Consider the following 15,540-nt stretch of genomic DNA (forward strand, 5'->3'; position numbering starts at 1 on the left):
CATCATCATGATTAAAATTGCCTAGCGCGTGGTGTTAGTCACGATTTTGCGTCAGTGACATCGTCAGTTATCTGTGACGCAAATCGTGACATCGTCAGTGACATCATCAGCGATGTCATAAATCCCATAACATGTTGCGCCCATGGCGCATCGTCTCCACCCTAGAAATCGAGTGCACGTAGAGCGCGAGATTAAAGCTATCGCTAGTATGATATAAAAGCATTCGCAAATGTTTCGTGAAGGTTTTGCACTCTGAATCGAAAGAGCTTTTACAACCACGCTAATGAGGTGACACGATGCTATTCATAGCTTTCAAGGGGCGTTACGTGCTGCCGGGAACGCCCACCTGCCGGTCAAAAAAAAACTTGTTGATTCCGTTGCCTGCGAGTCGACTCACGCTGTTTGTTCAGCCAAAGTGCCGGATAGCCTACCTGTTGTGCTATCGGTTGCACTAAACCGACGAGGAGACATGCCTGGCTTGTGTTTTACAGAATCCTGTCGGAGAAAGAAAGGAGGAGGTTGTGGATTTGTGCGACGTGGTTCAGTCGCTGGCGAGGGCAAAAAAAAATGCTTTTTTTTCTACCATCAAAGTACACACGTCTTTGCTCTTTGCGGCCAACATTTCATCAAAGGTAAGCTCAAGTAACGTTAACGGGGTATTAATCATTATTGTAATGTTACTTGAGCTTACCTTTGATGAAATGTTGGCCGCAAAGAGCAAAGACGTGTGTACTTTGATGGTAGAATAAAAAGCAATTTTTTTGCCCTCCCCAGCGACTGAACCACGTTGCACAAATCCACAACCTCCTCCTTTCTTTCTCCGACGGGATTCTGTAAAACACAAGCCAGGCGTGTCTCCTCGTCGGTTTAGTGCAACCGATAGCACAACAGGTAGGCTATCCGGCACTTTGGCTGAACAAACAGCGTGAGTCGACTCGCAGGCAACGGAATCAACAAGTTTTTTTTTGACCGCCAGGTGGGCGTTCCCGGCAGCACGTAACGCCCCTTGAAAGCTATGAATATAGCTTAAAGCATAGGTGAATTTCACAGATGTAGTAGTAGCTAAATCTTACTTACAACAAGATTGAGCTAGCAAGGCAGTTTGGGAAATCACCATCTCTAGGTGGCTGGCTGATTCAACAGGGCTACAGCATGGATGGGCTAAAGGCTCATACTACGTACGCCATAATATAATACGTCGTATGCTATAATGTGGTAGCAGGTTAATTTACAACAGTGATTAAACTTGAGCCGAATTCAGGCAGGGATTAACCACCGGGCTGATTGGGCAGGTCTCCGGGGGCCTCTGATCTCTAGCGGCCTGGAACCCCACCAACTATGGTCTCATCCTGTGTCTGTATCCACGGCCGACATGACTGTCTTCCAGAGGCTGTAGTGCCGTGGGCTCATGTCGAAAGCTAGAGTGAAGATAGATGCTGTACTGAGAACTTATGAAACTAGAAGACCTGTCATGCCAGCTTGTCGGGAAGGGGCTAAATAAATAACGCTGCAAGTTTTGCTACATTTTGGTGAGGGAAAAACGGACCTAGGCTTTCCTAGGTATATTGACAATAACGGGGGTTTCTGAGCAATTTCCAGAACAGAAGTAAGCGACGGCTCACCACCCAATCGCTGAAAAATGCAATTCTTACAGAAATCTCCAAATGCCAAAGGTTTTTTATATTAAATCACAGCATGACTTTTTCTGTGGTCTTCCTCAAGGTCTTGGTGTCTTAATGTGGTATTTTAGAGGGATTTGACTATATATATTATCTATCTTTGAGTGATTAAAAAAATGTCAATCTTGCACCAAATCTGTGTAACAAATGGCCTCAACCCAAAAATGGTCATTTACGTATGCAATACACGGTTTTAGCACACACCTGCTGGCCAATCAGTGAAGAGTATTCACCCGCTAATTGATTCTGAGAGAGCATCCTCACATCCTTATAGCAGAACAGTATGTTGGCTAAATCATGTACCAATGTATGAATTGTATCCAGTGCCATGTACTAATATTTCCTTACAAAGGAGAAGACATCCAGGGAAGAACAGCCTCAGGCATTTTAGCAGTGCAGCTGTGTGTGTGTGTGTGTGGGGGGGGGGGGGGCATTTTAGCAGTGCAGTGTGTGTAGGTGTGCGTGCGTGCGTGCGTGCGTGCGTGTGCGTGTGCGCGCGCGTGCTTGTGTGTGTGTGTGTGTGTGTGTGTAGGTGTGTGTGGCATTTTAGCAGTGAAGCTGTGTGTGCGTGCGTGCGTGTGTGTGTGTGTGTGTGTGCGCGTGCGTGTGTGTGTGTGTGCATGCGTGTGTGTGGCATTTTAGCAGTGAAGCTGTGTGTGCGTGTGTGTGTGTGTGTGTGTGTGTGTGTGTGTGTGTGTGTGTGTGTGTGCGTGTGCGTGTGTGTGTGTGTTCTTCATTCTGCCAAGTTGTGAAGCAGCCGGGGTCTGGAATAGGATTAGTATTGACTAAGCAGAGTCTACCGAGCTCCTATCACAGCTGTGTTGTAAACAAAGACTGGACACAGTGGGTAAGTCTGAGCTATCTTGATTCATGAAATAAATAAGCTAGGGCTGCACGATATTGGAAAAAAATTACATTGCAATATTTTTTTATTCTGCGATATATATTGCGATATGAAAAAAACAGGAATTTTCACCAAAAGTGTTAAATAGGTCTATCAAGCCTTGCTCATTTAAGAAGGTGGCCTAGTGGGTAACGTGCACGGTTGACGTAGTAGGAAGTGAGTGTGTTTTTAGCCGCAGCCAGGGTGAGTTGCAGGATCCTAAGTGAGTAAAGGTACTATAGTTAGTATGAAAAGAGCTTAGAACGTCACAGAGAGGGCATGCATTACTGTATGTTATGAGTTAATTTGCCTTACTTGACATTGCACGCTCTGCGATGTGACTATTGCGCATGTGCACATTGCGATGACGATGCTGAAACGATATATTGTGCAGCCCTAAAATAAGCCTCACTGAAGATGCTACCCGTGCCTATCTTTGTTCACACAGCAGAAAAACAGAAATTGCTCCAAAACCGTAACGGTCAATATTCTTTGGGCTAAAAGCTAATTTCCAAAAATGGGAATAAATAGAGGCTATACTGTAGATATGCTCCATAACAGCTCAATTTTCTTTAGTTCTTACAATGAACTATGTTCACACTGAAAAGGGTTAAAGGAACAGCTCAGCCTAAAATCCAAAATACATATATTCCCTCTCACCTGTAGTGCTATTTATCCATCTATATCGTTTTGGGTTAGTTGCCTGGGTTTTGGAGATATCGGCCGCAGAGTTGTCTGCCTTCTCTTGAATACAATGGACTGGATGGCACTCGGCTTGTGGTGCTCAAAGTGCCAAAGAAATACATTTGATAAACTCAACAGCAATGTGTCTTTTAGGGCTGTCAATCTCCCTCTATAATCAAATTCGAATTTCAGTGCTTTATACATTTTAATATTCGAATTATATTCGAATATTTTAATTAATTTTTAATTGAATTAAAAAAAAAATTTTTTTTTTTTTGGTCTGAGTGAATTGTTGTCTTCTCTTATGTTATGTTCTGATTCTAAATATAGCTGAATCTTTGGGTTTGACCAAGTAAAACTTTTTCTAAGCATTTTACCAAATGTAGATGGAAAAGTGAATGGTGGATGAATATTCAAAATAATATTAGGCTTATCACAAATAGTCCAGCAATGATGTTTATTTAAGAAAACATGTTCCTTGTACAATGTACATACATTCATTGCATTAGAAAATAGGTCAGATAACCAGAGCTTAGTTAATATTCATCAGTGAGTATTGGTGCTGTCTGAAATACTAAAATAAAATAATTGATAATAAAAAAAGACACAGCCTTTGTTTGAGCTCCTTATCAATAAACAAATAAGTAAACTTTGCCAAAACAACAATGAGCCATGAACAAAAAAAAAACAGTCACGTATTGCACTTAAGAGCTACAGGTTTACATTCAGTATAGCAGCTTCAACAGTCAACTTCAGTTAACAATGAATGAACATACATTTTAAGAGCTACAGGTAGGTTTACATCAGTAGCAGCTTCAAAAGTCAACTTCAGTTAACACTCTTTTCTTCAAGTATGTTGTCAGAACTTGTCACTGTTCTAGTGTTCTAAAAAAAATAAAAAAAATAAAAAAAATAAAGAAATAAAAAATAAAATATTCGTTTAAAAAAAATAATAATAATCGAATTTCGTTCATAATTATTAAATTCGAATAATATTCGAATATCAAAATTCGTTTCAACAGCCCTAGTGTCTTTACAGAAATCATGACCCCGTTACTCAAGAGAATCCACAGACCTTGTTATGAGCGGTTTCATGGAGGAACTATTTTCTTTTGCCCGAACTACACCCGCTTGCTGGTAGCTAGTTCCTACATGAGACTGCAAAAGAAAATAGTTCCTACATGAAACTGCTCACAACAAAGTCTGTGCATTATCTTGAGTAACCAAGTCATGATTTCTGGAAAGGGACATTGCTGTTGAGTTTTTCAAATGTATTTTTTTGGTGCTTCGAGCACCACAAGCCGAGTGCCATCCAGTTCCATTGTATTCAAGAGAAGGCAGACATCTCTGCAGCCGATATCTCCAAAACTCAGGCAACTATCCCAAAACGATATAGATGGATAAATAGCACTACAGCTGAGAGGAAATATATGTATTTTGGATTTTAGGCTGAGCTGTCCCTTTAACACTAAGATTACAATGTCTCCGCCACGCCGGACACACGCAAGACAAGACATACGTACGTACAATATGTACGTATGTATGTATGTATGTGTGCAGGTATGTATGTATGTATGTATGTATGTATGTATTTATGTGTGTGTGTGTGTGTGTGTGTGTGTGTGTGTGTGTGTGTGTGTGTGTGTGTGTGTCTTTTGTTTTGTTCAGATGGATAGGGGGTTCCCTTCCCACCAAAGGAGCCGACCAGAACCGACCCTGTGAGCTGCCTGCATATGTGCAACGTGTGTGTGTGTGTGTGTGTGTGTGTGTGTGTGTGTGTGTGTGTGTGTGTGTGTGTGTGTGTGTGAGCTGCCTGCATATGTGCAACGTGTGTGTGTGTGTGTGTGTGTGTGTGTGAGCTGCCTGCATATGTGCAACGTGTGCGACGGTGATTGAATTCCTCGTTAGAAGGTGTCACACATGAGAGCGGGGAGGGAGGGGTAGACACACATTGTCTCCCATATCACTGCCTCTGCATTGGTAATCAGGAGCCTGGTGTAAATAGAGACATCTCATTAGCCGGGAGCTGAAGTGTAGTGAGGACGTGTAGTGAGGAAGGGCCAAGGCCAACGACAAGGAAGTCATGAGTAATGAGCGCCAATAGATCCGCACGCCCATTAAGAGAGGAGCTGTGGTGCACATAGTGCCCCTACAGGCCCCATTATGAAGCACAACACAGAGGAGTGAGACGAGTGTAATGTTGTTCAACACAAGGCTGAGGATGCTGCTGAAGCCTCAGTAGAACAAGAGTGATCGATTGAACCGCTGATCAAATGAGCAGGTCAGGTTGGATCTACTGGAAGTCCAGCCCCAGTCGCCAGAATAAAGGCTGTTGCACACCAAGAGCGATGTGAATAAACAGTACGAAATTGCGATGCGAATATTGACCCACCTGTCAATCACAGCCACAGATGTGTACACGTCGGAAGCGAATTTCTGACAAATCGACCGTGGTCCGAACAAATAAACACCGCAATAACACTCAGCGAAACTTCGCCGTTGGTATGCAGGTTGCATTGCATGGCACCGTAACCCCGGCGTTACGTTTCTGATTTTTTGCTGTTCATCTGTCATTTATGTGATTAATTAGGTAGTTAATTCTGAACAATGCTGTTCATGCTACATACCAAATTAACCGGCTGAATCTTGCGCATCGAACCATGTCTTCCTTTTTCAGATCAGATCAACACAGCAGAAGTTATAGCTGTCTTTGTACAAAGACAAAGACAACATTTCAGATTATTTGGCTTTTTCAAATGGCTTTTTGGAAATCCGCCTAGGTATCTCCCTACAAAAACCACTGCCAAATACTCATGTTTTGGTATTTTTTCATCTTCTTTGAGTTGGGATGTGGTAAGGCCTGTGGCTATGTCTCCATTGGGTTTCTAGCCATAAATACAACAACCACAGGTAACTGTTTACACTCTAAAAGTGTTTTTTATTCTAGGCGAGAATCAACCACTGTGTTTGAGCTGGTGTTACTCAGGGTCAGTAACACATAGTCATTCTGACACTTGGAACAGAAACTTCAAAGTCTTACCTTTCAGAAAAGGTCAGGCAGTTGTCTGTAATCCTAGCGGTTCAGCCACAGTAAGCATTTTAGTTTGGGTATGTCGTTTTCACCATTTTCTTCAGAAATAGGTGGCTTTAGAAGAGGTTGGTTCGGAAAATATTATTGAGGTGCGAATTAATCGCACGAAAAAAACGCTCCCGATGTGTAACGACCTTAAGACGTTGGCATTTTTACGTGACTGAAAACCAGGGATATATAGAATATCAATGTGAATTTGAAACAAAATGTCAAAATATCTTTCTAAAACATTTTACAGCTACAATCGCAACATAAATCCGAAAACAAAATGACAGTTAATTTGAAAACCTTGCTGCATTTGCAACGTTAAATAAATGCAAGTCAAACTTGGTTATATTTAGGTAAGTAAAACAACATGGTTATGGTTAGGGTTATGGTGTGGGTTAGGCTTGAAAACAAAACGTTACATGTGACTCACGGTTGATATGAAACATATTTTTGTTCAGAAATGTTCATATTTTACATTATATACATACATTATTTTATTCTGACGACCAAGGCTGGGAAATGAGCTTCAGTGCATCTGCTGATGTTGATCTCATACAGGAAGTGTTTTTTTCACTTACAGTTATACTGTATGTCTTAACTTAGCTTAATTAAGCCAGGCAATCATCAACAATGATCTGCGGTGTTAAACCCAGTGCAAAAGAGAGATGCAAAGTCAATATGTGAATGCATTTTGCACCAGGGAACAATGTCACTTTGTCTCCACATATTCATCCTCTTGCTTTGTTCGCCTTCGATTGTGGACTTTGGAGAACAAGGAGCGCATGGAGAGATGCAATAAATCATGTCCAATGTGCGCTGACAGTGAAACCTATATTGGTCTTTGAACGCTTTCTGTGTTCATCTTTCTTTAAGGCTCTGGCAGACTAATGAGAAAAGTGGCTCTGAGCGGTGGATCTATAAGCATTTAAGGTAGAACAGAACAGGAGCCAGGAGAGTCTGCCGTCTTAGTCCACATGATGTGTGCATTTGCAGGGACTTTGCAGCCTTTTATAACAGCTCGACTGTTGCCATGTAAATTTATTTTGTGCCCTTAGTGTTTGTTTATTATCATGCTATATAGATGGTTTTATATCATATTGTTTTTTTTATACTGTTTTTAATACACTTTTGTATGCCGTCTGAGTATCTTGAAAATTGCTATACAAATAAAATTTTCTTATATTTATTTATTTATTTATTTATTCATTTATTTATTCATTATTTTATTTATTCATTTATTTATTGTAAACAATGACCCAATTTAGTATAAAAAGCTGGGGTATGAGTGTCTACTTTATCACAATTTTTAATCCTCTGCAATAAACTGGGGGAGAAAAAAAGTCTTGTGTTTCCCAGTGTGAGAGCCAACCGCTGTGGCACATGCATGGTAATCAGGGGCAGGGGGAGGGTACTGCACACAGAGCGCAGGATAATTGCTGCAGGATTTGGGAGTTGGACTGTGCCTCACACAGTCCTGCCAGTCTCTGGTGTGCAGAACAAGAAACTCATCTGGAGTGGCCTTTGTCTCTCCAAGGAAGCGGCTCTGAAATGATGGCTAATGGGAGAAGACGGCGATGGATTTTCCCCGCGCTCCCACTCAGTTTTCCACCATTCCACATTATTCATCATCACCTACTGTTCACAGGATTCCACTCAGCTTCAAAACTCAATCGAATATCTGGGCAGACGTCCTCATTAGTCCAAAAAGGCATGTGCGTCATCATCATTCTGATCCAAACGATGTCCTTTTTGGAAATGATAGCAAAGCATCAGGTTCCCTGATAGATCTCAACACACACAGAAGGAACAATATTGTCTGGATTGTTTTTACCCTGATCTCTAGTGTGGAGGCAAAGCCCCTCAAAGGCTCTTGGGGGAGGGGGGAGGGGTTCATGTTAGATCTTTTCGGGACTCATATATAGATATACTCATGTATATTCATGAGTGGTGGGCAGGCCTTAACATTGATTAAAAAAGACAGTGTGGATGAAAACGCCTCAGACTCACACTTTGTGAGTATCAATGGAAAATCACACCCAGGGGTTGAAGTAAGTGGTGCAGGTGTGCAGGTCCGACCCTTCTCCACCACCCCCCTGTGTGCGGGCGTGTGTGCGGCGCACCCGCATGTGTGTTTCGAGCAGCTCTCTCCATAGCGTGCCAATGTCTCGCCAATGAGGAAAAGAATTCTCCGTTAATTTCCAAACGTTTCTTAAACTTTGCGCGCATGTGCATGAATGTGTGTCTGTGCATGCGTGTTTTACTGGCTTTGAAACGCTATCGTCCTCGAGTCTCTCTCTCTCTCTCTCTCTCTCTCTCTCTCTCTCTCTCTCTCTCTCTCTCTCTCTCTCTCTCTCTCTCTCTCTCTCTCTCTCTCTCTCTCTCTCTCTCTCTCTCTCTCTCTCTCTCTCTCTCTCTCTCTCTCTCTCTCTCTCTCTCTCTCTCTCTCTCTCTCTCTCTCTCTGCGAGTGGCCTAGGCTAAATCTCGTCCACACACCTCCCCCACAGATCTCAGATTCCGCCCACACACGTCCCGTGCTTAAACACACATAGTCACTTATAGAAGCGGCTGCACCGCTTAAAAATGCAGCCCTGGGCCACTTCGTGAAGCACACATCCCCATTTTTAGAAAGAAATGCTTGAGCTGAACGCCAACCCACACGGTGGAGAGTATAACATACGCCATTTATTTCTGGACCACCAGGGGGCCCCACAACCTCTGACCTTTTAAAATGATGTGAATTAGCAATATCTTGGCCCCGTCGTGACAGCTCGGCCGTGCGTGGGCGTGGCCTGTAGATGATGTCAATAGCTGTGTTTCCATTACAGTTTTTCGCAAAATAATTGCGATATTTCTACAACTTCGACAATGTACAATTGCGACTTGTAGGCGTTTCCATTGAAGTTGAGTTTGGTACCGTCTGACGGAGTGCACACCTGAACGCAATTCCCATTAGCCTACCAGCAGCTGCCTGCCACAGTGGATCTGCCCCATATCCCGTCCCCTGCATGCTCAAATCCAACCAATGGTCAATGCAAATCACAACATGAAGTTACAACGCATATAAACGAGCCTGATTATCAATTCAAAATAAAATGAGTCGCAAAATGTTGCTGGCTGCGTGAATGCAGTGAGCGCGACAGGCAGAGGAAAAAAGCCTAATAGCCTAATAGCCTACAACTGGTCCGATTTAGAGATGGAGGGGGGAAAAGGCTGATTTGGTCAATAATCACAATGTTGTGTAGCTATTATAATTATAACACTGCACCTGAAACGTGTGTAATGTATTACTCACAGTCACTGTATTCACTTCAGTCAGGAGCACGCACCGCACCGGTGTGTGCTTGCTTTTCATCCCCTCGCGCTGTGCCAAATGCGCGCACACAGGCAGCCTGTCACCATGGACCGATTTCTGCCATTAAACATTATCTATTTTATATATATTTTGCATAACACTCGTCTTTCTGCTAGCGTTGCTTCAAAGTTTTCCATTGCTGCGGAGGTTTTGCCACGGGTTATCGAACCGTTTCTTCCTCATTTTTCGCTGCTTTTCCAAAGCAGAATGGGTCACATGACGTGCTAATGCGAAAAAACTGTTTCCATTACACTTTTGCGATAAACTGCAAAAACGTTTTGCGATATTTGGGAGGTTTTTCGAAATTTACGTGTTTCCATTACCCAATTTCTATTGCGATATTTAGATTTTGCGCATTTGTGAGGGTAATGGAAACACGACTAATGAGAGGTGCAAAAGAACGATGAGAAACTCCTCATTTGCTATGAAACAACACAACAGCAAAGCGCCAGAAGCCTTTGATCTCTGTTATCAACAAGGGGGAGAAATCACACGCAGCGTATGATTAGGCCATTTTCTGCACAATTGCATCAAGGTAGTAATTTGGTGAAAATGATGAGAGGAAATGTGGGATGATGGAATGTAATCATCACTGTGCTGCTCGATGAAGAAGGAAACATATCATTTGATAGCTGAATGCAGCAGAAAGAGGAGCTGTGCTGCAGCATCAGAGCCATGTGTCAAAAAGAGATAAGTGCTGCTCACTCCCAAATTATTCAATATCAAACCTTTATCTCACTTACTCTATGACACAGTGGGTGGGACTAAAAGGGTTGCTATGTTGTTTGAGCTGTAACAGACTTGTCGGCTCTCCTTCCTTCTGTGGGTGCACACAATGCTCTAAACTCATTTGCATGGATCGCATGTCAGCAGGGATTCAAACATCCATTTCAAATGAACATTCACGCCCGTGGCAGTTATGACTTCTCCTAAAAACAACGATGAATTCTCCGCCCTGTGAAATGTGTTGTCTCGCTTACGAGCGCACTATCTTTGCCGGGGTGGAAGGATTATTTGGTTCCTCTGTTTATGTTGTAAATCTTGTTAATTGACCGAAGTGCCAGTGAGATGTCATCTCTGGTCAGTGTCAACAGGTCCTTTAATGAAGAAGTTCAAACTGTAGGTGTGCCTACAGCTCTCCTGCACCTCCTGCACTGACTCTGTGAGAAGAACACACAGCTCTCCTGCACTGGCTCTGTGAGAAGAACACAGCTCTCCTGCACTGGCTCTGTGAGAAGAACACACAGCTCAGCTACACTGGCTCTGTGAGAAGAACACACACAGCTCTCCTGCACTGGCTCTGTGAGAAGAACACACAGCTCAGCTACACTGGCTCTGTGAGAAGAACACAGATCTCCTGCACTGGCTCTGTGAGAAGAACACACAGCTCTCCTGCACTGGCTCTGTGAGAAGAACACACAGCTCTCCTGCACTGGCTCTGTGAGAAGAACACACAGCTCTCCTGCACTGGCTCTGTGAGAAGAACACAGATCTCCTGCACTGGCTCTGTGAGAAGAACACACAGCCCTCTACACTGGCTCTGTGAGAAGAACACACAGCTCTCCTGCACTGGCTCTGTGAGAAGAACACAGATCTCCTGCACTGGCTCTGTGAGAAGAACACACACAGATCTCCTGCACTGACTCTGTGAGAAGAACACAGATCTCCTGCACTGGCTCTGTGAGAAGAACACACACAGATCTCCTGCACTGGCTCTGTGAGAAGAACACAGATCTCCTGCACTGACTCTGTGAGAAGAACACAGCTCAGCTACACTGGCTCTGTGAGAAGAACACACACAGATCTCCTGCACTGACTCTGTGAGAAGAACACACACAGCTCAGCTACACTGGCTCTGTGAGAAGAACACACAGCTCAGCTACACTGGCTCTGTGAGAAGAACACAGATCTCCTGCACTGGCTCTGTGAGAAGAACACAGATCTCCTGCACTGACTCTGTGAGAAGAACACAGATCTCCTGCACTGGCTCTGTGAGAAGAACACAGATCTCCTGCACTGACTCTGTGAGAAGAACACAGATCTCCTGCACTGGCTCTGTGAGAAGAACACACACAGCTCTCCTGCACTGGCTCTGTGAGAAGAACACACCGTTTTCTCACGGGGTTGCAGACATGCCAACATAAACAAATGACACAATATGGTATCACAATATGGCGCTGGTGTATCGCAACATCATCACCCGAGAAAATAATTGAATGAAGACTGCGAGCCCTGAAACGACATCCTTCTACCAAAAAGACACAGATGTCAGAAATGAGCAAGCCTGACAAAAACAAACACAAGCAGGCTTCTTAAAGGATGTGAGCTGGGACCTTGTGGACACACAGACGGGCCCCTGGTGAACAGATGGCTGGAGAGCCAGAGGAGAGAGCCAGCATGTGTGGACGCTCTCTGATCATGAGACAGTGATGAACAACAGTAAAGGAACGGCCATCTAAAACTCCTCCAAGGCACAGAAATAACTACCGGCTCTCCCTCTCTTCCTCTCTCTCTCTCTCTCTCTCTCTCTCTCTTCTCTTCTCTTCTCTCTGTCTCTCTTCTCTCCCTCTCTTCTCTCTCTCTCTCCATCTCTTCTCCCTCTCTCTCTTCTCTCTTCTCTCTCTCTCTCCATCTCTTCTCCCTCTCTCTCTTCTCTCTCTCTCTCTCTCCGCTGCTGAATGCCACTGGATTTCGGTCCTGACGTTCGCTTTTCGATTGCCCTACAAACGCTCAATCTGAAGAGAAGCCGACACGAGGGGAGAAGAATTTATCGACCCCTGTAACTAATGTCGTAATAATTCACCGCGCCGTGGAACATGAATTGAAAAACGAACGGCGGAAAAGATGACAGCAAACATAACCTGGATGATTTTCTGGGTATATGGGAATGTTATCTGGTTTGGGACAGATTACAGGACGAGGAAACTCATTTGGATGTAAAGGTTAAAAGTAAGCAGGTTTTTGCGCTGACACCGTCTGTGGATTTGGAGCTGCTGCAGTAGCTTTGCCTCTCGATGAAAAGCTTTTTAACTCATCTACTACTGAGACAGTGTCGTCCAGTGCTGCTCAGAGCAGAGAGCACTGAGCTAAGACTGAGACAGTGTCGTCCAGTGCTGCTCAGAGCAGAGAGCAGCCAGCTAAGACTGAGACAGTGTCGTCCAGTGCTGCTCAGAGCAGAGAGCACTGAGCTAAGACTGAGACAGTGTCGTCCAGTGCTGCTCAGAGCAGAGAGCACTGAGCTAAGACTGAGACAGTGTCGTCCAGTGCTGCTCAGAGCAGAGAGCACCCAGCTAAGACTGAGACAGTGTAGTCCAGTGCTGCTCAGAGCAGAGAGCACTGAGCTAAGACTGAGACAGTGTCGTCCAGTGCTGCTCAGAGCAGAGAGCACTGAGCTAAGACTGAGACAGTGTCATCCAGTGCTGCTCAGAGCAGAGAGCAGCCAGCTAAGACTGAGGCAGTGTCGTCCAGTGCTGCTCAGAGCAGAGAGCACCCAGCTAAGACTGAGACAGTGTCGTCCAGTGCTGCTCAGAGCAGAGAGCAGCCAGCTAAGACTGAGACAGTGTTGTCCAGTGCTGCTCAGAGCAGAGAGCACCCAGCTAACGGTACGTGCACATCTACAATGGCAAATTCGCTTTTCCGCTGTGTCGCAGCGTTTTGTGGGCGTGGAAACCAGCTTCCAGCTTGGAGCTGTAGCCTGTAGAAACGTTCTCAGGTCGAGCTACACAGGAGGGTGGGGGGAGGAAATGTGTAGGAAGAGCTGTCATTGGGTAGCTTCAACGAAAGGTCCCGCCCTAGTCCCGCCCCGCGAGCGTGAAGCCGCTCGGAGACAAGCCGCCTCTAGTCTGCGACGATGAAACGCTGTGGGCGGTTCCAGCGGCAGGGGGCGCGAGGCAAATTGACCAATCAGACACGGAAATAGAGCAAGACAGCCTATCAAGATGCAGCGTCAAAGCGGCTTTTTCAGCAGGCAAGCCGCCGAGCGCTTCATGATGTGCACGTACCGTAAGACTGAGACAGTGTCGTCCAGTGCTGCTCAGAGCAGAGAGCACCCAGCTAAGACTGAGACAGTGTCGTCCAGTGCTGCTCAGAGCAGAGAGCACCCAGCTAAGACTGAGACAGTGTCGTCCAGTGCTGCTCAGAGGAGAGAGCAGCCAGCTAAGACTGAAACAGTGTCGTCCAGTGCTGCTCAGAGCAGAGAGCAGCCAGCTAAGACTGCTGTCTCCCACTGGGGCCACCCATGCTAAGAACGCATGCATTCATACAGCTGTAAGGCGATTTAGATGAAATCATGCGCCAATTACGGCATATATCATGTTGTCGACACTTCAAAAGAAAGAGTGTTGTTTGTTCTGATGGGGTTTTCACAGTGCTTGTCTTAGCGTTTCAAATGGTCCATTTGCCAGTGTTCCTAAGGCAACATTTAATGCCACAAAACGTTGATTTTGAGTGGCTCGGTGCGGTGGAACATTTATGCGTCTCATTTCTTCCATCAAGGAGTGTTTGGGGCCAGTGAAGACCAGGAACCAGGGAACTTATTTGCCAGATTGGTTTTCACAGTGCTTTTCTTTACCATAAAGAAAAATCTAAACATGAACTGCATTCCGAGTGCATCGCCTCAATTCATTCATATTCCCTAACTGAATTGCATTTAACCAATTTACTCTAATTATGCCGACATGTGTTGGTCTCAGGTGGGAATGCCATAGAAGGCACAAATGATAGAAAGGTGCAGGGCTTATATCTGGCATGGTATGTGGGCAAAAAGCTTAACATATAAATATGCCTCATAACAGCCCCTAAAGGTCACCGACCTAACCCAACCTAATGCAACATTCTTAATCCACCTCATTCTAAAATAAATAAACACAAATCTATTCTTTAAATGCCATCATCGTTTTAAGACATGGAAACAAACATGGTGAATGAAGGTGTGAAACACAATCAGCAGTATTCAACAGCGTTCCAAGCAGCAGAAACCGGAGCAGCAATTAATGCATTGTCGGGAAACGGGCGCATAATCAAGCGCGGCATCACCAAACCATGACCCAGCGGGGGCACCGCACCGCGCCTCTGTTGGGAATGATTAAATGCTAAGCTGGACTGCCTATAGGACAATATCAGCCCAGATTATAATTATACACAATTATAAGTATATAAATAAAATATACACTGTGAGTGAAGAACAAACCAGAGAAAATGCTGTGATTGCAGTGCATCTTGGCACGCCATCTATATTCATCATCTTAATGTATCTGATATTTGAAGATGAATCACTAATCTGTTGATTAGACCCGTGAGGTCCTCTGCTTATCTGGACAAACGAGAGCGAGGAGCCGAGTGGAGCGGAAAGGAAAGGAAAGGGGGAGAGAGAGGGGCTCCCTTAGATACAGCTGATGGCATGAAGGGGCTCATTGTATGATGAAGTCTCTCCCATCAGCACCGGCGTGAGCAATGTCAGCGCTGTTCCTGCTCTAAAGCCTTTCCATACAGGAGATTCATCTGTTGAGTGAGGGGGACACACGACCCCCCCACATCACCCCACCCCCAAATAGGGGTAAACCTCACACACACACACACACACAGACACACACACACTTGCACGCATGCACACACATACACACAAAATACTAAGATATAACATCCCAAGGAATTTGCCTTTTTTCGAATTCAGTATGCACGACTAACGTGCACGACCTGACCCTCAGTCAAACAAACCCACACAGAATAGCAATCTGACTGAATTGTCCATGCTATTTGCACACCCTACTAATATGTCATTAGGAGAGCATCTTGCATTCATCTGGTCGCATCTATAATAACGTTAGAATCCCACCAACACGCCTCCCAAATAGCTCAACAGTC

Source organism: Poromitra crassiceps (genome assembly GCF_964638095.1).
Source record: "Poromitra crassiceps genome assembly, chromosome: 8".
NCBI classification, from domain to species: domain Eukaryota; kingdom Metazoa; phylum Chordata; class Actinopteri; order Beryciformes; family Melamphaidae; genus Poromitra; species Poromitra crassiceps.